Source organism: Myxine glutinosa, chromosome 5, assembly GCF_964187855.1.
Source record: "Myxine glutinosa chromosome 5, kmMyxGlut1.1, whole genome shotgun sequence".
NCBI classification, from domain to species: domain Eukaryota; kingdom Metazoa; phylum Chordata; class Myxini; order Myxiniformes; family Myxinidae; genus Myxine; species Myxine glutinosa.
In genome coordinates this window covers 148,723,441-148,748,039 of record NC_136265.1, presented here as the reverse complement: position 1 = coordinate 148,748,039, position 24,599 = coordinate 148,723,441, and the positions used below count along the sequence as shown (strand labels likewise).

The window sequence follows — 24,599 nt, the reverse complement described above, 5'->3', positions numbered from 1 at the left end:
GTCGAGGGCCGGGGAACACACCGAGTGGTGGGTGGAGGGCCGGGGAACACACCGAGTGGTGGGTGAAGGGGCGGGGAACACACCGAGTGGTGGGTGAAGGGGCGGGGAACACACCGAGTGGTGGGTGAAGGGGCGGGGAACACACCGAGTGGTGGGTGAAGGGGCGGGGAACACACCGAGTGGTGGGTGAAGGGGCGGGGAACACACCGAGTGGTGGGTCGAGGGCCGGGGGAACACACCGAGTGGTGGGTCGAGGGCCGGGGAACACACCGAGTGGTGGGTCGAGGGCCGGGGAACACACCGAGTGGTGGGTGAAGGGGCGGGGAACACACCGAGTGGTGGGTGAAGGGGCGGGGAACACACCGAGTGGTGGGTGAAGGGGCGGGGAACACACCGAGTGGTGGGTGAAGGGGCGGGGAACACACCGAGTGGTGGGTGAAGGGGCGGGGAACACACCGAGTGGTGGGTGAAGGGGCGGGGAACACACCGAGTGGTGGGTGAAGGGGCGGGGAACACACCGAGTGGTGGGTGAAGGGGTGGGGAACACACCGAGTGGTGGGTGAAGGGGCGGGGAACACACCGAGTGGTGGGTGAAGGGGTGGGGAACACACCGAGTGGTGGGTGAAGGGGTGGGGAACACACCGAGTGGTGGGTGAAGGGGTGGGGAACACACCGAGTGGTGGGTGAAGGGGTGGGGAACACACCGAGTGGTGGGTGAAGGGGTGGGGAACACACCGAGTGGTGGGTGAAGGGGTGGGGAACACACCGAGTGGTGGGTGAAGGGGTGGGGAACACACCGAGTGGTGGGTGAAGGGGTGGGGAACACACCGAGTGGTGGGTGAAGGGGTGGGGAACACACCGAGTGGTGGGTGAAGGGGTGGGGAACACACCGAGTGGTGGGTGAAGGGGGGAGGAGACGGTGAGAAGCGATTGAAGGGGGTGGGGTATTCAGTGAGGGGTGGGTGAATTGGGCGGAGACAGGTTGTATCGGGATGTCAGGTCGGGGAGGGCGATGACACGCAGACGGGTAGCAAAGGATCAGTGTTGAACCAAATTACCGTAACTAGTAAAACATTAAGGAAAAAGTGCTGACACAAGCATTACAGTGTTTAAGAGTACGCTGAATCAGCACTGCACGGTGCGGGATCGTCTCTACTCTTGAGGTCATTAACGATACTCGTGTTTACACGATAACCTCGCGACCTCGCTGTGTCCACCTCGTGCTAAACACGCACAGTTCAAGGAACCTACGGGACTTCGAACATACACCGCACCATGCCTTCACGTCGTCGTCAGTTTACAGTATAATATTGCGCAGTTGAGTTGTTCATCGACCCCAGCACTGCATAGATTAGTTTGCATCGTGACGTTGTGGGATAGAAAGGGAGGGTGGCGAAAGGTTGGGGTGGAGGGGGTCGTTTGGGAAGAAGTAGTGAGAATGAAAACGAACCAAATAAACGATTAAAGTAAAGAATGGAGGATAAACAATTCGCGGCGGAAATAACAGTTTCCCTCCCTCTGAGTAAAAGATTTCCTTTATCCCGCCAGACAAACATATCTGCTCCAGAACAAGTTCAGTACAGGTGTTCACATTATGATTCGTTCGACAAGGCTCCGTAAAAAGAGATGATGGGTTAGACCGTGGGGGTGTGCGAATGGAGAAGAGTGAGCGAATGGGGAGGACACCGCAGAATAATATCAACGAATCACTTACGGTGCCGATTGGCGAAGGAGACCACGTCGCAGCCTGAACGCTTATGTGCTAAAAACGCAGCAGCAGCACCCGTGTTCCCAGAGCCGGGTGGCTCTCGACTGACGGCCCCCACCCCGACACGCCCTCCAAGCCAATAAACTCCGCCTATTTTAACAAATGCGTGATCTCGTGCAACCAGTCCAAACGCTTCTGCCCCGCCCCCTGGTGTGGCCCCGCCTCCTCCTTTGCAGAGCTCCGCCTCTTGTCTCCGCGGCCCCCAGAGACAAACGTCGCGGATGAGTGACACGCCCGTCGTTTATTATTTACGCACCGGCCGTAGACACCACCCGACCGAACGACCAATTCTCAATTTCACGTGAAGTCAACGACGGAGCACCGCGGTCTTGCCCTCGACTCTCCGTGGGTAACCTTGCGCAAATCCCCCGCCCACATCCGCCCCTCGCGCCGTGCTGGTTCCTCGTGCCACGGATCACACGCGCATACCTCCTGCGCACCCCTCGTCTCGACTTTTCGATTGAGCGTGCGGGACGAAGCCCCCAGACCCCTTGGAACCGCTCGTCACGTACACGTGTCATTTATAAACACTTTTGCGTTCTTTTTAAACACTGCAATTGTTACACCCAAAACGAGGTGAACGAGTCAAAATGGCCTTCGCTTCAATGGGTTACCTTTAAAAAAAAAAAAAATGTATATAGAGTACCTGTCCATGGAAGCACGTACGGGTTCGGCCAGCTCTGTACGTTTTGGGGCGTCGATCATAATACGTCATATACAGCATGGGCCTATGTATTTATATATTCTCCGACTACGAGCAGAAGAAAAACCGCGAAAGTCCTGATTGGAGCACGTGGCGGACTCAGCATGAAAAGGTGTACAGTATATCCGTACAGGGCGGTGTACGTCCTCGTACAAACCTCCAGGACAGGTTAAACGGTCACATCGGCGGGAGTTGTAGGGGACGAGACTCCACTGGGGATTTTCAAGGTATATTCAATAATCCTCCATAGTCGATATTATAATAGCCGTGGAGTGCAACGAGGAAACGATGGTGCGGGGTGTAAACCTTTATATGGGATTGACTATGGGATAACATGCTTGGATTGTTGGGGGACGAGCATCTTGCGGTGCCACCATATAGTATTGACTATACCTATGGCTATAGGGCACATCGAGAGGAGGATGAGCAGGTTGCGGTGCCACCATATAGTATTGACTATACCTATAGGGCACATCGAGAGGAGGATGAGCAGGTTGCGGTGCCCTCATACAAGATTGGCTATACCTATAGGGCACATCGAGAGGAGGATGAGCAGGTTGCGGTGCCACCATATAGTATTGACTATACCTATAGGGCACATCGAGAGGAGGATGAGCAGGTTGCGGTGCCACCATATAGTATTGACTATACCTATAGGGCACATCGAGAGGAGGATGAGCAGGTTGCGGTGCCCTCATACAAGATTGACTATACCTATAGGGCACATCGAGAGGAGGATGAGCAGGTTGCGGTGCCACCATATAGGATTGGCTATACCTATAGGGCACATCGAGAGGAGGATGAGCAGGTTGCGGTGCCCTCATATAGGATGGCTACACCTATAGGGCACATCGAGAGGAGGATGAGCAGGTTGCGGTGCCACCATATAGTATTGACTATATCTATAGGGCACATCGAGAGGAGGATGAGCAGGTTGCGGTGCCCTCATATAGGATGGCTATACCTATAGGGCACATTGAGAGGAGGATGAGCAGGTTGCGGTGCCCTCATATAGGATTGGCTATACCTATAGGGCACATCGATGAGGGTGACGAGCAGGTTGCGGTGCCGTGTTTATAACGCTATCCTGTCACACGGCGAGCCACCGTCACCGTCACGATGCATCGGTGGCGGAGATTTACTTAAATCGCGTCTTCGTCCTTTCAAGATGAGACCGCAAAACCCCACCCGAACCCTCCCAAACCCCCACCCTGAACCCTCACAAATCCCCACCCCGATCCTCACTAACCCCACCCCGAACCCTCACTAACCCCCACCCTGAACCCTCACAAATCCCCCACCCCGAACCCTCACTAACCCCCACCCCGAACCCTCACTAACTGCCACCCCGAAGCCTCACTAACCCCCACCCCGAATCCTCACTAACCCCCACCCCGAACCGTCACTAACCCCCACCCCGAACCGTCACTAACCCCCACCCAGAATCCTCACTAACCCCCTGCCAACGTGTCAATTAAACAAAGAGTGTTTTCTCCTTTCCGTGGAAGTTTCGCGAATCGGATCCAGCAACAGATGGCGTGTGGCACCACCTCCCACTCGCCCCTAACCACCTCCCACCCCTAACCACGCACGCACAACCTGCCCGATCACACGTTCCCGCCCTCCCCACATGTGACGTGTCCACGGATCCACGCGGACCCGCATCCCATGTGACGATCCAACACGGCAAGCGAAGCGGAGAGACGAAGCATCGTTAACCGGATTAAACCCAACGTTTCCCATAATGGCCCCTAATACGACTTGCATATCAGGGTAAGGCGTAAGGGGGGCACAGTTGAAATCGCAGTTGATAAATTCGGGGTTCCATAAGCCGCGGGAAATTCCCCCTATTACACCCGATCCTATAAAAATAGTTTTTGGGATTTACTTGTTAAACGGACCTTTTAAAAATCACATATCGTTCCGCGTTCCGTCCCTCCGTTGCTGGACGGCCGGCTCAATGAGCCGCAAAACAATTGGATGACGCCACAGTTGCGCTCCGGAAGGAGGGGCGGGGTCGACGGTGACGTTTAATTTAGCGAGGCGTGTAAAGACCGTTTGAAGAATTTTCCGGGTCTTTATAACGAACGACCGTCACCTTTTCCCACAAAGAGGGTGGGGGTGTGGGGGTGACGTCCTGATCATTGCTTCTACAATAAGGTGGTCTCATGGGGTCCAGGGATCAAACTTCCACGTGTCTCGTCACGTGCCTCATATCCTGCATTGGGGGTAGGGGTCTCCCCCTTCGCCATGGTACAGAGTGTGTACAAATAGACCTTCTGCTCCAGGATCTTGTTTTTTGATTGATAGTATTGATTCTTGCTGATTGGCAAACAACGTGGGACCTCCTCAGCCCACCCTGACTCCCCTGGCTCCATCACACCAATCTATTCATGACCAATGGAACAACGGTCTTCGTGAGGACCATTGTGAGTATGTGGGTGAACGGACAAGTTAATCAACGGATCACAACCACGAAACACAAGATGAGTGCGGTAACCACCATGGGGGAAAAATGGGACCGATTGATGTTTCGAGCATTCGTCCTTCGTCAGACACTTTCGCTGCTAAGAACAAAGGCCATCGTCATCGACACCTCGTTTCCCACGGTGGTTAACGTACTCTTCCCGATATATAGCTGATAAAGCCCTTTGCTTAAGACTCGTACCCCGAGGACACACACCCAAAGCACCTGTGAGGGTTTCGTTCCAGCAACGATGCCCATTCGTAGGAAACTTGATCATCACACATTTCTCTCGATCAATCAATCAGCGCATGGATTCGTGATGCATTCGACATGAATCCACTGAGTTATCGTGGACATTATATATATATATATATGTAAACATAGCTCGGCTCGGCTCGCTGCGCTCGCCTCACCACGCGTCGTTACTGAAGAACGGGCTTATTTTAGCTGGGGTTAATGACTGTACCTGAGTTTCTGTGTTGTCATGATTTACACCAATCATAATACAAACAATTACTTTGCACAAATGTATTTGTTGTGTTTGTGATATTACATTTTTATAGGCAATTTAGGTTGAAGATTGAGGTTGAATGTTTTTTTTTTCAAGAAAGAACCCCTCAGCACATACATAGGGGAGGGGTAGATGCAGACTGGAAGTTTGGGACGATTACACCTCACCACCACGTAATTCAAAACACCTCACCACCACGTAATTCAAAACACCTCACCACCAAGTAATTCAAAACACCTCACCACCAAGTAATTATAAATACCTCACCACCACGTAATTCAAAACACCTCACCACCAAGTAATTCAAAACACCTCACCACCACGTAATTCAAAACACCTCACCACCACGTAATTCAAAACACCTCACCACCACGTAATTCAAAACACCTCACCACCAAGTAATTCAAAACACCTCACCACCACGTAATTCAAAACACCTCACCACCAAGTAATTATAAATACCTCACCACCACGTAATTCAAAACACCTCACCACCAAGTAATTCAAAACACCTCACCACCATGTAATTCAAAACACCTCACCACCAAGTAATTCAAAACACCTCACCACCACGTAATTATAAATACCTCACCACCACGTAATTCAAAACACCTCACCACCAAGTAATTCAAAACACCTCACCACCAAGTAATTCAAAACACCTCACCACCAAGTAATTCAAAACACCTCACCACCATGTAATTCAAAACACCTCACCACCAAGTAATTCAAAACACCTCACCACCACGTAATTATAAATACCTCACCACCACGTAATTCAAAACACCTCACCACCAAGTAATTCAAAACACCACACCACCACGTAATTCAAAACACCTCACCACCAAGTAATTCAAAACACCTCACCACCAAGTAATTCAAAACACCTCACCACCAAGTAATTCAAAACACCTCACCACCAAGTAATTTAAAACACCTCACCACCACGTAATTCAAAACACCTCACCACCAAGTAATTTAAAACACCTCACCACCACATAATTCAAAACACCTCACCACCAAGTAATTTAAAACACCTCACCACCAAGTAATTCAAAACACCTCACCACCAAGTAATTCAAAACACCTCACCACCAAGTAATTCAAAACACCTCACCACCAAGTAATTCAAAACACCTCACCACCAAGTAATTCAAAACACCTCACCACCAAGTAATTCAAAACACCTCACCACCAAGTAATTCAAAACACCTCACCACCAAGTAATTCAAAACACCTCACCACCAAGTAATTTTAAACACCTCACCACCAAGTAATTCAAAACACCTCACCACCAAGTAATTCAAAACACCTCACCACCAAGTAATTTAAAACACCTCACCACCAAGTAATTCAAAACACCTCACCACCAAGTAATTCAAAACACCTCACCACCAAGTAATTCAAAACACCTCACCACCAAGTAATTTAAAACACCTCACCACCAAGTAATTTAAAACACCTCACCACCAAGTAATTCAAAACACCTCACCACCAAGTAATTCAAAACACCTCACCACCAAGTAATTCAAAACACCTCACCACCAAGTAATTCAAAACACCTCACCACCAAGTAATTCAAAACACCTCACCACCAAGTAATTCAAAACACCTCACCACCAAGTAATTTAAAACACCTCACCACCAAGTAATTTAAAACACCTCACCACCAAGTAATTCAAAACACCTCACCACCAAGTAATTCAAAACACCTCACCACCAAGTAATTCAAAACACCTCACCACCAAGTAATTTAAAACACCTCACAGCCATAAAACACGTAATGAAAACACCTCACCACCACAAAATAAAAAACACCTCACCACCACGAAATTGAAAACACCTCACAGCCATAAAACACGTAATAAAAACCCCTCACAGCCATAAAACACGTAATAAAAACACCTGACAGCCATCAAACACGTAATAAAACACCTCACAGCCATCAAACATGTAATAAAAACCCCTCACAGCCATAAAACACGTAATAAAAACACCTCACCACTACACAAAATTAAAAACACCTCACAGCCATAAAACACGTAATAAAAACCCCTCACAGCCATAAAACACGTAATAAAAACACCTGACAGCCATCAAACACGTAATAAAAACACCCCACAGCCATAAAACACGTAATAAAAATACCTCACAGCCATAAAACACGTAATAAAAATACCTCACCAGCACGAAATTAAAAACACCTCAGAGCCATAAAACACGTAATAAAAACCCCTCACAGCCATAAAACACGTAATAAAAACACCTCACAGCCATAAAACACGCAATAAAAACACCTCACAGCCACACAACACATAATAAAAACACCCCACAGACATAAAACACGTGATAAAAACACCTCACAGACATAAAACACGGAATAAAAACACCTCACAGCCACACAACACATATTAAAAACACCTCAGAGCCATAAAACACGTAATAAAAACACCTCACAGCCATAAAACACGGAATAAAAACACCTCACAGCCACACAACACATAATAAAAACACCTCACAGACATAAAACATGTAATAAAAACCCCTCACAGCCATAAAACACATAATAAAAACACCTCACAGACATAAAACACGTAATAAAAACACCTCACAGCCATAAAACACGTAGTAAAAACACCTCAGCCATAAAACACGTAATAAAAACACCTCACCACCACAAAATTAAAAACACCTCACAGCCATAAAACACGTAATAAAAACACCTCACCACCACAAAATTAAAAACACCTCACAGCCATAAAACACGTAATAAAAACACCTCACAGCCACGAAATTAAAAACACCTCACCACCACGTCATTTAAAAACACCTCACCACCACGTCATTTAAAAACACCTCACCACCAAGTAATTCAAAACACCTCATCACCAACTAATTCAAAACACCTCACCACCACGTAATTATAAATACCTCACCACCACGTAATTCAAAACACCTCACCACCATGTGATTTAAAAACACCTCACCACCATGTGATTTAAAACACCTCACCACCACATAATTCAAAATACCTCACCATCACGTGATTCAAAACCACCACATCGTTATTAAAAACACTTCACAACCACGGAAACAAAAGTTTGAGGGAGTCGTTAAGTGACAACACAGACACTGCCCAGATGTGTAGATATATAGATAAATGACTGTACCCGAGTTGCCGTTTTGTCAGTTTAAACCAATCATAATTCAAACAATTATTTTGCACAAAATGTATTTGTAATATACGTGATATCACATTTTATAAACAATTGAAGTTGGAAAAAAAAAATTCCCCAAAAAATTCCCAAAAAAAACAAAACAAATTGGAACATTTTTCAAAAAAAATACCCTTACGACATACCGACGGGACAGATATGTGCATACCAGAAGTTTGGTACGATTTCACAAAAGTTTGAGAAAGTAGTTCAGTGACAAGACAACACAACACAAGACAACACAGGACAGATGCTGCACAGATATATATATCGATATATATATATGTATATATAATTATATTGTTACGGACACGACTTTGATGTTATGGTGGGCCGAGCGGAATGGCCGCCGTGTTCGCACAAGTTACCCGATTACACTCGAACGTTGGCCGAATCGCGCTACGCTAGATCAATGAAGGAAAGGACACAACGGCTGGGTTAAATGACACGACACCAGGGGTACAGTTCTCAAGACCTCCGGAGGAGGTTATAATATGGGTTTGCAGAACGTTTAGATTACACGGACAAGAGGTACAGCACAGAAAGGTGGGCACTTATACACGGTCTTATCTTAGCCCCGACAGACCACAGACAAACGGGACAAGGCTGACTCACACAGGGATTGATGGCAGGGGAGGGCAGGCAGTCGATGGCTCAAGGTGCACCTTGGCTCAGGGGCAGAATCGACCCGGTCCGGTCCAGAGATGCGGGAGGTATCTCTCAGCGCTCGGAGGTGACGTCCTTTCTCCTTCGTAGCTCAGGCGCATCTGACGTCACCTCCGTCTTCCGGCGCATATCCAGCGGGGAGTGACACGCCCTCGGCTCGTTAGCTCCGCCCCAGATGGAATCGGTCCGCCGCTTCTTATTGGGTGCGGGGGGTTACCGGGCTCTGCCCTTGACGAGGAGCTGACAGTGAGCCCCTGTGTGGTAACCCCGTCGGAGCACATGGTCAATGGCGGCTAACCAAGCCGGAGTGAGGACGCGCACTCCCCGCGCCGCTGTTGTTGTTGTTGGTGTTGTTGTTTCATGAAATGATGGGAGGATGCGGAGATGAGATTGTGGGGAGGTATTGGGTGGTCCTAAACTTACTACTGGTGCCATACAATCACATTCTGGTGCAACGACGAGTCAGAATTAATGGAAACGAGTCCTTAACTGACATAGACTAAGAATAACTAGAAAGATGTCCTATAGTTGTCTACGTGAGATGCGGTGAACCTGGGCACGACATTTAATGGGGGAAAAAGGGGAAGGTCGGGGCTACAGAGTGTTGTTTACAGACAATGGGACTAGGGAATGGGGGATTGGGGATAGTTGGGGAGTATTGGGGAAATAGGGGAATATTTACAAGCGGATATGGATGGAGGCCAAATCCCATATCCGCAACATTGCACCCTTCTCTACCTCGGGGCGTCCCGACCCGATAAATTTTTACCTACTTTAGTGTGGCACTCAGATGTAGTTCCCTCTACTATTAACTCTACCCTGAGTGCGACAGTTTTACAGATGTTCACAAATGAGTAAATATGTCCCCCTCCGACGTTGCACCCTTCTCCTCACAGAAACACACCCACAGGATAACCGAATCGCGGAAAGAATTCTCAAACTAAACATACAGCCGGTAGGGAGCATTATTTACACAAGACTACACTGATATTTACACTACGATCCAGGACCTGTTTTTGGAGGAACACATGCAGATGTTATGCATAGAGAGAGCACGCATGCCAGCATCGATACACCAACCCACGAGTGCTCTGTGGCCTTACGGCCTTTAATAATGTGCAGAGCACCCCTGTCAAGCACCAAAAGCACCACCCCATAACACAGTCAGCACCATCCGGTGCACCAATAAAATGTTCATAAATCACCGGTGGTGTCGCAGCCGGCCGATGTTCTGCCGCTGGTCTTGCCTTGGAGCCCACTTGGTGTTCTGGCTTCCTTCAAAAATAAAGAAAGGCGCCAACCGCATCCATTTCTAAATTGTGGCCGTCAGGGGGCCAACTATTAGTGGTTCACCTGTATGGCATAGGTGCCACGTTGACCCATAGGTCCATCAACGGGTGGTGCTTGCCCGCAAAAGAACTGCGGTCCATGGTGGGCGGCCACAAAAATTGCGGTCCATATGGTGTATCGATCCCGGCAGCAAGCAGCGAAAGTGCAGGCCCACAACTGCGGAGCCAGCACCTCTCTCTCCTCTCTCTCTGCCCCAAAGCCAGATCCTCGGAGGTGGGAGACAAAAGAAGAAGACAAGTGAGTAAGGTGGTAAGGGCGCAAAGTGCACGCAATATAAGGTAATGCACACTGGGGGCACATGGGAACCAGGTGAGACAGGTACGTTCCTACCGTACGCCCCCCCCCCCCCACCAGGTAACCTACATTGCCCCTCCCTTACCCCTTACTGTATCCACAAAACACAACACTACCCATAAACATCTACTTTACAAATCAACAAACGTCCCTACTGTCTTCCCCGTTCCTCCCATAAACCAAATTCGTCTTCTCTCCCTCCTAACCAATCAAATTTGCCATTTTCAACTCTCATCAAAATTTGCCATCTCCAACTCAACATCATAATTTGCCATCACCAATTCATCATCAGTCCCTCCTAGGGAGGGAGAGATGGAATCACCCCAATGTCTCATCCACGTCGTGATGCGTCTCACAAATCCAACAGCAATTCTCCTTTCCTGCACACAGAACAAAGAAAACACAGGTGTGGAGTCATCATCACCACAGGTAAGTGGCTGCGTATGGTGCGACAGGTTCATCAATCCTAACTATTTCCTAAATGACTTTAACAACTTTACATTACCCGGGGTCTTTCTCCTGCCAAACCATTGGCCCTCTTACACTATGGGTTCTAAAAACCAATTCCCATTGACCAAACTGTGGTGCTTTTCAATTTGGGGTCTCACTCCCCCGATTCATCTCCCGGTGCCCTCGCACAATTTCTGGGCTGCGACGTGGAGCTCTCCCAGCAGGTCTACCCACCTGCACACCTCCACCACTGCAGTTGCCTCCGAGCTTACCTGCTCCTTACCCTAACCTAACTACCTGGGGAAGGCCCTCTGGCGCTCTCCCCACTCGGTGCCCTCTCTGGCACTGGGCTACCCGGGTCCGTCCTCCGGATCCTCGGGCCCCATCCACAACTACCGGCTCCCAGAGCCCACCTGCGGCCTCACCTGGCCGACATCCTTACAGTGGTGGAGTGCCCAACCAACTACACACACTAACAGGCTACACGCCCAGCCATTTCCACAACACTAATGCACCCATCCACAATACCATTCTGCAACCGCACCACAAATGCCAATATCCAACCAAAATTTACCTATACCCTCTACCTAACACTTACACTACCCGCCCCGGGTACTCGTGAAAGGGGTCCACTCTTCCCCCATCCACACCTTCGCACCATGCACACCACTCCGTACCACTTACTCCAACTCTCTCCACACCACTCATTCTCTGCTCTATATATTCCACACACCTGTACTTGCACACCTGTGCTCTCACACCTGGTGCCACCTGCACCCTTCTCTCCCCAAGCGCATTCGCGCTGATCCACACACTCACTACTCATACACTGCTCCACACTGCTCCACACACCTGTCCAGTTCTCACACAGCATCATCTCATCTAACTACTCCCCTCTGAAACTTGCGCTTCCCAGTCGTCCCTTTAAACTATTGCGCTCCCACGTCATTATCATCCACACTAATCTACCTGCGTCCCCACTACAGGTATCAGTCACTAACTAAACTTAACGTTACCTAATGTCATCTTCGCTAGATCCCTATCAATATAACCTAACCCACCCGGGCTAGTTTTCACTGCCATACACCCCATAAACTATAGCTCCTTTGCCCCCATATGGGAAGGGTGGCAGGGATGCCACCCTTACCCACCGTAATACGGCGCGAGTGGGACCTTGTGGGACCACCTCGTATGCGAGTCGTTGCCCGCCTGCCGGACCCCGTTCGTCGCCCCTTGCGGGGTCAGCGCGGGGCCGAACCGGCCGGGCCCCCACAGTACATTACCCCCAAGGGGCTCTCGTGCCTCCCCGGTCCCTCCAACAACTACCCCTGTTGGTGTCGATGCATGGGTCACACCTCCGCAACCCGCTACCCATTCCATACCACCACAACCTTGCTCACCCACACCTCGCACCTCTCGTTCCATACCCTCCGGACCAGCCATACACCTCACTCTTGGCCTCTCACGAACATCCGGGTCTATCTCGACCCCCAAGCTTATTAAATCACCTGGCGCATCATACGCACGACCATATTGGTCACCACTTACACCGGGTCCTCTTTCTCTTCGCTTCTCCTCCATCACCTGCGAATCCCTCATCCGGTTAATGAGCACATCATCACGATCCGAACACAGACTTTGGACCAATTCTTTTACTTCCTCCTTTATCTCTTTCTTATCCTCTCTCCGTCGCTTCTTAATTTCGCTCACCCCTTCTTCCACTTCTTCTAATTTCTGCTTCACCTCCTTCATCTCCTCGTGCGCCCCTTTAAGTTCTTCCTCTAACTCCACTTTATTTTTTTCTATGTGCTCCCGCACCTCCCGCTCTTTAACCTCCATCACCTCTACCACTTTGTTCATTTTCCTCGTCAGGTCCTCATGTACCGTCTGACACTCTTTTTTTAATTACCCCTACGTCCTTTTTCATCTCCTTCTGTGTCGATTTTAAACCCTCTATTACCGCTGTGTTCTTCTTTACCTGGTCCCCCAACTCCTTTTGTCCCACTGTCAGTTGTTCTACTCCCAGCGTCAACTCCTCTATACCCCCTTGCAATTTTACAGTCCCCTTTCTCACCTCCTTCTCCATGCGCTCCTTACAGTGCCTCACCTCCTCGCGCACTCCTCCGACCTCCTCACTCACACCTCTTCTGATCTCCTCTCCCATCACTTGCATCTCCTGCCCAGATGCCACCCTCATCTGCTCCATTTCCTCCCTGTGAGCATCCAGTTTAGTTTCTACCCCCATTCTGACCCCCTCTATCTGCTGCCCCATTTGTTTAACTTCCCTTTCCGCTTGGTCCCTCATGTCCCTCAATTTGCCTTCCATCCTGTTTTCTAACCCCTCTAACCCCTTTTGCATCCCTTCCATTTGATTCTCTTGAGCGGCCATTCTGTTTTCTACCCCCATTAACCCATTTTTCACCTCTTTTATCCCGTTGTCTAACCCCTCAAATTTGTCGTCTAACTTCCCAAATTTCTTGTCTAATCCCTTAAAATTATTGTCTAACCCCTCACCGGTACCCCTCGCTTCGTCCCTCATTACCCCCATTTGGCCCTCCAATCGCTCACCCTGAGCATCCATCCGCTTCCCCATTACCCCCATTTGGTTTCCCAAGTCATTCCTCAGGTCTTCACTTGTCTGGACCATGAGCGCCTTTATTTGTTCCATAAATAGGCCCCAATCCATCGGCGGCGCTGCTACGGTCACGGGCGCGGCTAAATTTGGCGCCACAATAACCATGTGTGCGAGGCCGCCATTTTGTGCGTCTGCTACCCTCACTGCTTCGCTCTCCTCATGTCCCTCAATTTGGTCCTGGATCGACCCTGCCTCACTCTCCTCTACCGGAACCCAGCCGTCTTGATCTGCCATAGCGCGACTTCCAAAATTCGGGTTTTTTTTTTTTTTGTAAAACACAATCAAATTTCGCCGTTATAATTTCGAGCGCGTGAAACGCGCTCCGGGACCGATCCCACTTCCCGACACCAATTGTTACTCTAATAGTACAATTGGTGTTCCAAAATTTGGGCCTAACAAATTTAGTCCCAGGTCCGAATCCAACTCCTCGACACCAATTGTTACGGACACGACTTTGATGTTATGGTGGGCCGAGTGGAATGGCCGCCGTGTTCGCACAAGTTACCCGATTACACTCGAACGTTGGCCGAATCGCGCTACGCTAGATCAATGAAGGAAAGGACACAACGGCTGGGTTAAATGACACGACACCAGGGGTACAGTTCTCAAGACCTCCGGAGGAGGTTATAATATGGGTTTGCAGAACGTTTAGATTACACGGACAAGAGGCACAGCACAGAAAGGTGGGCACTTATACACGGTCTTATCTTAGCCCCGACAGACCACAGACAAACGGGACAAGGCTGACTCACACAGGGATTGATGGCAGGGGAGGGCAGGCAGTCGATGGCTCAAGGTGCACCTTGGCTCAGGGGCAGAATCGACCCGGTCCGGTCCAGAGATGCGGGAGGTATCTCTCAGCGCTCGGAGGTGACGTCCTTTCTCCTTCGTAGCTCAGGCGCATCTGACGTCACCTCCGTCTTCCGGCGCATATCCAGCGGGGAGTGACACGCCCTCGGCTCGTTAGCTCCGCCCCAGATGGAATCGGTCTGCCGCTTCTTATTGGGTGCGGGGGGTTACCGGGCTCCGCCCTTGACGAGGAGCTGACAGTGAGCCCCTGTGTGGTAACCCCGTCGGAGCACATGGTCAATGGCGGCTAACCAAGCCGGAGTGAGGACGCGCACTCCCCGCGCCGCTGTTGTTGTTGTTGGTGTTGTTGTTTCATGAAATGATGGGAGGATGCGGAGATGAGATTGTGGGGAGGTATTGGGAGGTCCTAAACTTACTACTGGTGCCATACAATCACATTCTGGTGCAACGAAGAGTCAGAATTAATGGAAACGAGTCCTTAACTGACATAGACTAAGAATAACTAGCAAGATGTCCTATAGTTGTCTACGTGAGATGCGGTGAACCTGGGCACGACATTTAATGGGGGAAAAAGGGGAAGGTCGGGGCTACAGAGTGTTGTTTACAGACAATGGGACTAGGGAATGGGGGATTGGGGATAGTTGGGGAGTATTGGGGAAATAGGGGAATATTTACAAGCGGATATGGATGGAGGCCAAATCCCATATCCGCAACAATATATATATATATATATATATATATATATATATATATATATATAGTGCTGTGGTTTTGAGATTGTACATATGACTTCAATAAATGCTAAAGGTTTGCCCCTCATAGATAGTTCCACGAGCAACACGTAGGCCCACTTGTAGTATTAGTTATGTCATAGTATATGTAAGTATAGGCCATTTCCCCCAATTAATATCTGCGTTGTGTAAAGACATGAGATTAGGTCCCGTTGTTTTTGCGTCCACCCTCCAATTCCACCTCGATGGGCGGAATCCATGCCGCGCCCCATTTGGCTGTCCCTAGTCGAGTTAACACGAGGCAGGGCCTCGAAAGCCAAAGGAGGGATAAGATCGGCCGCAGCGGTAGGGGGCCGGTAAGGGTCATCAACCAATCAGGGCTCAGGCGGCATGGCATGAGAGGGCGTGGCAGAGAACGTCTGGTGAGTTCGGGAAGGTTCGTGGGGCGGGGCTATATAAGCCCACGTGAAAAGCCCTCGAAAGGACTTTTACAGCAAGCGCATATCGAGAGGACTGGACTTGAGGGGGCAAGCGCATTGTGAGCACTTGTTGGAGCGCATCAAAAAGGACTTGTGGAGAGAACTTCGTTGCGATAGCACTTTGAGGATTTGAGGACTCGCTCGCTTTGAGGCTTTGAACTGTAACTCGCCATATTACGTACGCGCCAGAGGGGAAGAAGAAGAGGAGTTGGCGGTACGAGTACGCGGCCACAGCCAAATGCGCCGGTGGCGAATAGCGAATATTCCAGCCACGTGAGTAAACGCGGCCATACCCGCCAGTGATTAACCGCCAACCGCACCAGAGCTCACCCCCTACCGTTCGCCCCCATAATAACCCTGTGCGTCCAAACGGCGCGCTACGAGCTCCTGCCTTCTCCTGGATCCATCTGCACGGGACGAGCCGGAGACCGGGGGGAGCTGCACAAGAGCCATCCCTGGACGCGCGGATCATCATCCTGCAGCTGCAATCCCTGTGTGAGTGTGAGTGAAATGGGCCCGTAGTCTTTTGGGTATTAAGTAAGACTGTGTAAGGATTGCCCTGTGTCTCTGCTCTTCAACCATTGTGAATAGTGTAAATAAACCTTGTTCTTCCTTTTTCCAATTCGATCGCCTTTGTGATTTATCCATTGACTAAGCGTGGTACGAATAAGAACCGCTTGAATCGGGGTCTAGTAAGTGATAACGGCGCGGATCGTGTGTACGCAAAACCGCTCGGCGTATCAACACACGTGGTTCGTGCGGGGCTTATCTCCTCGCTTCAGGGCAGCACGAGTATTTAGGTAATAGCGAATTTGGTCCTAATACCCCATTTCGTGCTGTCCGGAAGGGACGTCATAGGTCCCGGGTCCCGCCAGGCCAGTCAAAGACAAGGGGACTAATCCCCCCTTGGTAAGGGGAGAAGGCCGGCGGCGGTTCCGCAACAATTGGTGTCAGGTGTGGGATTTTGGAACCTGGGACGAAATTTTTAGACCAAATTTTAGACACCAATTGTACATATTGGCCTCAACAATTGGTGTCAGGAGTTTGGATTGGGACCCGAAGTGCGCTTAACGCACTCGAAAATTACGAGCGACCGAAATTTAGTTATTAACATCCAAATTAAATTCGTGCCATGGCTAGCCAAAGCGGTCGAATGCCGGTGGGGGGTAAATGATGAGGTAGATGAGGAGAGAGAGTCAATAACCCAGGACCCCCGGGATAAATTGGAAGAAGAAGAGGACGTTGATGAGGGGCCGGCAGTAGGGGTAGAAAATGGCGGCACCTCGCACGTGGCGGCGAGAGCCGAGCCCGCAGCACCAATGGATATGGACCTTTTTATGGCACAAATGATGACATTTTTGACCAAGTGGGATGAAGAAAACAAAATGTGTGCCCAGGGAAACAAATCCACCAGGGAAATTAACAAAATGGGTGCTCAAATGAGTAATCAAATAGAGGAAATGAGGGGCGAAATAAAAAAGTCCAGGTGTGAAGTGAAAAAAATGATGGCAGCGTCGAAAAAGGAAATAAAAGAGGCAGGGGGAGGACATGAGGCGCAGGTCGAGTGGGAAAGTCACATTGGTACGCGACGGGGTAACGCGGTGCGAGGAACGCGTGGAAAGCGAGCTTGGGCAGAGCGCAGCCAAATTGACGGGGGCTATAGAGATCGCGACATGGGGTGTGGAAAGGCCGACGGCCGCCGTGTTGGAAAAAGAAATTTTATTGGCGCCGTCAGTCGTCGAGGAAAAAGAGATCATAGTTGAAATTGGGGCCGAAGAGACGGCAGAATCAGAAATTAAATCGGAGATTGAGATGGAAGGTACTCAAAGTCTGCATCTGCATCGTGATGTCGTGCTGCCTAACCCCAATAAAGGTTTGCAGGTGCGGTTGGCAGAGAAGAGAATCCCGAAGGTGAGTAGGAGCGTGTATGGCACGAAAATGTTTGGCGCGAAAAGATTTTTGGCGCGCTTGGGATCGCGACGTCACCCGGGCGCTCGTGGAAGGTCCATGGTGCGATGTGTGAGGGTGAATGGCGAATGGCGCGCGTGTGCGAACGGCACCGGAGCGCGAGTGTGTAACAGGAGAGTGTGTTACAGAGTGCGAGGAGGAATGCACAATGGAGTGTATGGGGGAAGGGTGTGAAACGGAGTGTGGAACGGAGTGTGACACAGAGTGTGTGATGGCCGAGAGTGTGCGAGAATGCACACCGGAGCATGTTGAAGTGAGTGTGTGGGAGTGCACACCAGAGCACGTGATTGGGTGTGCAACAGGAGAGTGCACACCCGTGGGTAAGTGTGCACTGATTGGGTGGGCACCAGAAGAGTGCACAACCGTGGTTGTTACTGAGGATGTAACAAGAGTGTGCGCAAGGGTGTGCGATGGCCGGGTGTGTAATGGAGTGTGCGCGCGGCATGAGTGCGCCTGTGTGGTGTGCACCTGAGTGTGCAAGAAAAGAGAATGCACGAGAGCGTGCGGTAACAGAATGCATGGGGTGTATGAGAAGCGCCGGAGCGCCGCGTTGTGTGAGTGTGGAGCGGGTCACGTGTGGGTGTGAGAATGCGAATCAGGCATCGACGCAGACCGGGGGAGCGTTTAGGGCGACGTATAGCCGACGTGAGCCCTCAGTGCATGGGGTGCTTTGTGTGCTGCGGGGATCGGCGGGGATCGTTGCCGCGGCGGCGTGCACGATTCGTACTGCGCCTCGCCCTATATGGTCGGTGCCGCGCCTTGGCGGGAAAGGCGATCGGCACGGTTCGAGGGGGAGTAGGAGAGATCGGAACTTCGCCCCCTGGCGCGCGCGGTGCTCCGACTGTGGGCGGCTGGGCCATCGTGCCGGGGATTGAAAGGCTCCGCACAGAGATGGCGCCTGGAACCTTGGCCCAACAAAACCTCCTCCCCTGAATCGGAAATGCCGGACAGACCCAACCAACAGGAGACCAACCACCTGCATGCATTGCTCGGCTTTTCGAAGCAGAGCTGTGACGCCAATGTATTGCCGCACCGAGAGGCTCGAGTATAGTGGACGAATGGCAGTAGTGATGGCGAATGGTACCCGGTGTGGAGGGATGGTCGTTTTACCATCCCTCACTTTGGGGCACATGAGCAGTAGATTATGGGGATGGCAGTGCAAATTAGCCGAGGGCGGGCTAGGATATTGATAGGGATTTAGAGAAATGACAGTAGATGACAAGATTTAAGTAGAGACATTTGTACAGGTAGAGGGGACGTAGAGAGATTAGCTGGATGATAATGACGAGGGAAGTGCTTGGTGTAAGGGAAGACGGGAAAGTACGAGTATTAGGGGGGAAAGCAGCTAGTTAGATGATGCTGTGTGTGTAGTAGTGTGGAGAAATTGTGTGTGAGTATGAGCTTGAGAATGAGGAGCAAATGAGGAATTGAATGAGAATCGCTGTGTATGAGCTTGGGATTGAGGCGCAAATGAGGCATTGGTCGGGAATGACCAGAGGTGGTGTATGGGTGGTGTGTTGAGGACAAGTGGAATTGTGTTGAGTGAATTGGCTTCCATGGTGTGCAAGGGAATATTTGGTGTGGAATGCTTGGTGTGAAGTAAAAGGTGTGGAATGCATGGTGCGAAGGAGTGAATGGGGGAAGATGGACCCCTTCACGAATACCCGGGGAAGGTAGTTTAAAGTTAGGTAAAGGGTTTAGGTAAATCGTTGGATATTGACACCTGTGGTGCAGGAAGTAGCAAGAAGTGCTTGGATGGGTGCATGAGTCTGTGGAATGGCTAGGCGTGTGGGCTTTGTTGGTATGTATGGTTATTGGGGCACTCCGCCACTGGTAGTTTGTCGGCCAGGTGAGGCCGCAGGTAGGCTCTGGGAGCCAGTCAGAGTAGTGTTCAGTGGGGCCCGAGGATCCAGGAGAAGGACCTGGGTAGCCTAATGCCAGAGAGGGCATCAGAGGGGTGATAGAGCCAGGAGGGGCCTTCCCCGATTTAGGGTAGTCTAAAGGAGCAAGGTAAGCTCGGGTGGCGACTTCAGTGGCGGAGGTGCGCAGGTAGTTGGACCTGCTAGTGGAGCCACACGACCCAGCCCTGAAATTGTGCAAAGGCACAGTAGTGAAAAATTGGGGAGTGAGACCCAAAATTGGAGGGCACCACAGGGTGGGTCAATGGGAATTGGTTTTTAGAACCACATAGTTTAAAGATGTCAATTGGCAGGGCATGACCCCGGGTAGTGTAACCGAGTTAATGTTATTAGAGTATAGTTAGGATGAGGAATCTCTTCGCACCATCCACATCCACTCACCAAGGAGACGGAACTCCACACCAGGTTTTGTGAACTATTTGAGTGGGTGAGACGCATCTCGACATGATTTGACATTGTGTGTAATTCCATCTCTTCCTTCTTGGGAGGGATTGGACGACGAATTTGGTTTAGAGGGGGATATGGGAGACAAGACGTAGTGACGAATTTGTGAAGTGTAAATACAGGGAGGGGTAAAGGTACTGTAGTGTAAGCTGACATGGGGGGTTACGAACGGCTAGGGACGAGCTTGCTCTGCTCGCTCTTCCGCGCCCCTCATGTTGCATTACCTCGTGTTCTGGTGTACCTTTGCGTCCTTTCCTTTGCTAACTGTGCATTGTCTTCCTCCCCACCCATGGACCCATTTTGGAGGGGCGTGTGCAGGAACCCTGAACCGTGCAGCTGCACCTGTCTACACCTGTGTGGCACACCTGCTGCATTTTGCTGCACCAATACACCTTATGGACCACACGTTCTGTGGCCTGGCATTTTTTGCTGAGCAGACATTTGCTGCAAACTTACCTTGCACCTGCGGACCACTGGCTTTAAGTGGCGTCAATGTCACGCAGATGGACCACAAGATTGGCCCTGCTGGCAATAAAAACGGACACGGTTTGTACATGGTATTCTGGTGTGTCAGGAAAGAAGACCTTTAAGTTTTTATTATGGCACACCGAAGACGAAGCAGGAAGCAAGAAGATGCAGCCATGCAGCAGCCAAGCAGCAAATGTGACATTTATTATGACATTTGATTTACATTTGACATTGACATTTGATTGTGCATTTATGACATTATGTCATTAATATGTCACTATGACATTTGAACTTTTGGTGCAATATGTATTGGTGTATTGCTGTGTTTTCTCCCCTCCAAATTCCTTTCCACAAAAGAACAGGTCTTGGGTTATAGAGATGTAAATAATTAGTTTAGTGTTGTAAATAACATGCTCCCCACCGGCTTTATGTTTAGTTTCAAAACAATTCCGCAATTCGGTTAGCTGTGGGTGTGAGTCTGTTAGTTAGTTACACAACGCAGTAGGTGGGACATATCTAGTGTTATAAAACTGTCACGCACAGGGAGTTAGATTAAATGTTCGAGGAGAACCACATCTAAGTGTCACACGTAATTTTAAAAACTAGTCCTGAACCTTTCTCAAAACCGGTCGTTCTCACTTGTGTGGGTTCGACTCGGGGATGAGTCTGGCAAGGGAGGGGGGCAGTGCTGCGGTTTTGAGATTGTACATATGACTTCAATAAATGCTAAAGGTTTGCCCCTCATAGTTAGTTCCACTAAAGGTCGTATTAGTATTAGTTATGTCATAGTATATGTAAGTATAGGTCATTTCCCCAATTAATATCTGCGCTGTGTAAAGACATGAGATTAGGTCCCGTTCATTTTGCGTCCACCCTCCAATTCCACCTCGATGGGCAGAATCCATCCCGCGCCCCATTTGGCTGTCCCTAGTCGAGTTAACACGAGGCAGGGCCTCGAAAGCCAAAGGAGGGATGAGATCGGCCGCAGCGGTAGGGGGACGGTAAGGGTCATCAACCAATCAGGGCTCGGGCGGCATGGCGCGAGAGGGCGTGGCAGAGAATGTCTGGTGAGTTCGGGAAGGTTCGCGGGGCAGGGCTATATAAGCCCACGCGAAAAGCCCTTGAAAGGACTTTTACAGCGAGCGCATATCGAGAGGACTGGACTTGAGGGGGCGAGCGCATTGTGAGCTCCGATGGACTGCTGGTGGGAGGCTCCGGGCGACGGGTTATATAACCACGCCCATGGAACTTTCGCGAACCTCCTCGAACGCTCTCTCTCCGCCCTCTCAGGCCAAACCCCTCATCCTTGGTTGGTTGATCGGAGGCTGGCTCACTCCTCCTTCTCATGACGAGGTGGAGACACGCCTTTCTTCTCCGAGCTGACCGCGTGCGTAATGGAGTCTTGGGGTGATGGTGATGCCAATAACCCCACCCAAAGGGCAGCGAACGCTGCCGGCAATTGCGTTTTATGGGTGGCAATTGAAAGGGGATTCTATCTTATCTGATTTGGTGCAATGCAGTGTCAATTAATGGGAAACAGAGCCTTAAGCTAATACACATAATAAGTAAATAACTATTTAGAAGGGTATATGATTTTCTACGTGCATGCGATGGATTAACTAAGGGGACGACCTTTGACCTTTACACACAAAACGGAGGTATTTACAAGAATCACTAGAGGGGCATATTTACAAACAGGATTCTCAAATCCACAACAGTGCACCCTCATCTTCCAGGCACGTCCCGGGCCTATAAAACTTTAACTTAGTGTGGCACGTAGGTGTAATTCCCTCTCCAATTAACCTGACCCTGAGTGTGACAGTTTTAAAACACAAATAAGTATGTCCCTCTGCTGCATTGCACCCTACCTAACAGATTCACGCCCACAGGATAACCGAATTGCGGAATGGTTTTCAAACTAAACATGTACGGTGGGGGAGCATTATTTACAAGTGACACTGATTGTACTATTTCCAAAACGCAACCCAGGACCTGCGATTTTTCTTTTTGGGGGGGGGGGAGGGGGAGACAGCATGCACTGCATCGACGCACCAGCACCAATAAAGAGCACCATAAATTACCATAAAGCACCAGTCAGTGCACAGTCACCACAGTTATAAAAAAAAAAAACCCTGTTGGTGGTCTTCCTCTTCGGCTCCCTCTGCTGGCTGTTGTTCTTCCAGATGTAGTCAATCTTCTTCTTCTTGTTTTGCTGCCTATTTGGTGGATATAAAAAGGCACACCAAGCGTCCATCTTTTTTTCTTCTTTTTTTTAATGGCCCACAGGGGCCGACTATGGGTGGTTCACCTGTGGGCTTGGTGCCACCTCACCGGGTCCACAAGCAAGATCTTGGGCCATCGTGGCCGGTCCCAGCAGAGGGGCCATGCCCCAACCCGTGGGGTCCATGAGTGGTGCTCAGCCACAGACATGTGGTCCATAAGTGGTGCGTGGATGCAGACAGCTGGTTGCGGGGATTCGGGCACACAATGGCGGAATCTCGCACGCTCCCCTCAGTGCCCAGAGAGAACGATCCATGGGTCGGGGAAGGAAGACAGAGAAGACAGGTGAGTGAGGGGTAAGGGTGCAAGGGTACACATCAACACAGGTAATGCAGATTTTTTTTTTTTTTTTTTTGTATACAAGATCGAGGCTCGTGAAAGAGCGAACATTAATCACACAGAAAGACAAACAGACACATAAAACAAATAACATTGGGAGCGGTAGACAAGATGGGGAGAGAGGGGGAAGGACACAAACACAACATTTGAGAGCAGGGACCGAGAGACATGGAGACATCGAGAGATCTGTGGGAGGGAGAGGGCTTTGGGGGGGAGGCATGTGAAGGGGGGGGGGGTGGGAGAGGTATAAACATATGGACACTGCCAGGATTTCCAGGAAAGAAGTTGGAATTTCAAACAAGGTGGATCTGGGGTGAATTAGTGGGGGTAGAAAAGATCAAGGTTTTGGATGGGGGAAGATAAGAGATGGTGGTGAACAGCTGTTTTAAAGACCTGGAGGGAGGAGAGGGATTGAAGGGAGTGTGGGAGTTTGTTCCACAGGCGGGAGAAAAGAGGAATGAAAGAGTGAAGGTGAGCAGAGAGCCGAGATTTCGGCAGTTTAACCATCAGAGGGTTGCTGGCAGATCTTGTGCGACCTGTAGGAATATTTGGGGGACAGAGCACAGAGAGAGCTGGGGGAGCAAGGCCGGAGAGGAGTCAGTAGAAGACATAAAGACCACCTACCTGCCTGCGGTGAGTGAGTGAAAGGCCCTCAGAGATAGCTTCATCGTGGGAGATTCCAATGATTTTGAAAGCTTTGGATTCAACAGCGTGAAGCCGAGCCAGGTGTGAGGCAGGAGCACCAGCCCATAGGGGAGAACAGTATTCCATTGAGCTGCGGATGAAAGCCTTGTATGTGGTGAGGAGCTCAGGTGTGCCGAGGAAGGACTTCGCACGACGGAGGATGCCCAGTCGGCAACTGGCTTTGGAGGCCAGCTTGGAAATGTGGTTTTCCCAAGAAAGATCATGGCAGATAGTGAGACCCAAAAGCTTGAGCGACAGAACTTATTGGAGAGGATTGTTGAGAAAGTAGATGGGAGGGTTGTCCAGTCGATCTTTTCGGAGAGACATAGTAAGAGAGTGAGATTTGTCAGGATTGAAAGACATGTTCCACTTGTTTGACCAGTCTGTGATTTTGTCCAGGTCTTCAGAGAGTGAGGAG

At 50.0% G+C, this 24,599-nt stretch overlaps 1 protein-coding gene across 2 annotated transcripts in view; it reads right to left on the bottom strand.

Annotated features, from left to right (window-relative positions):
* The window catches only part of LOC137426947 (uncharacterized), a 99,111-nt gene that overhangs the window by 34,640 nt on the left and 39,872 nt on the right, over positions 1-24,599 (bottom strand). The window contains exon 1 of one of the 2 annotated variants that reach the window (XM_068115998.2): positions 1,715-2,052. The exons of the other annotated variant lie outside the window; for it this stretch is intronic. The gene's annotated coding sequence lies outside the window, so the exon portion shown is untranslated. Of the gene's footprint in view, positions 1-1,714; positions 2,053-24,599 lie in introns of those variants that run through there. 2 annotated transcript variants of the gene reach the window in all.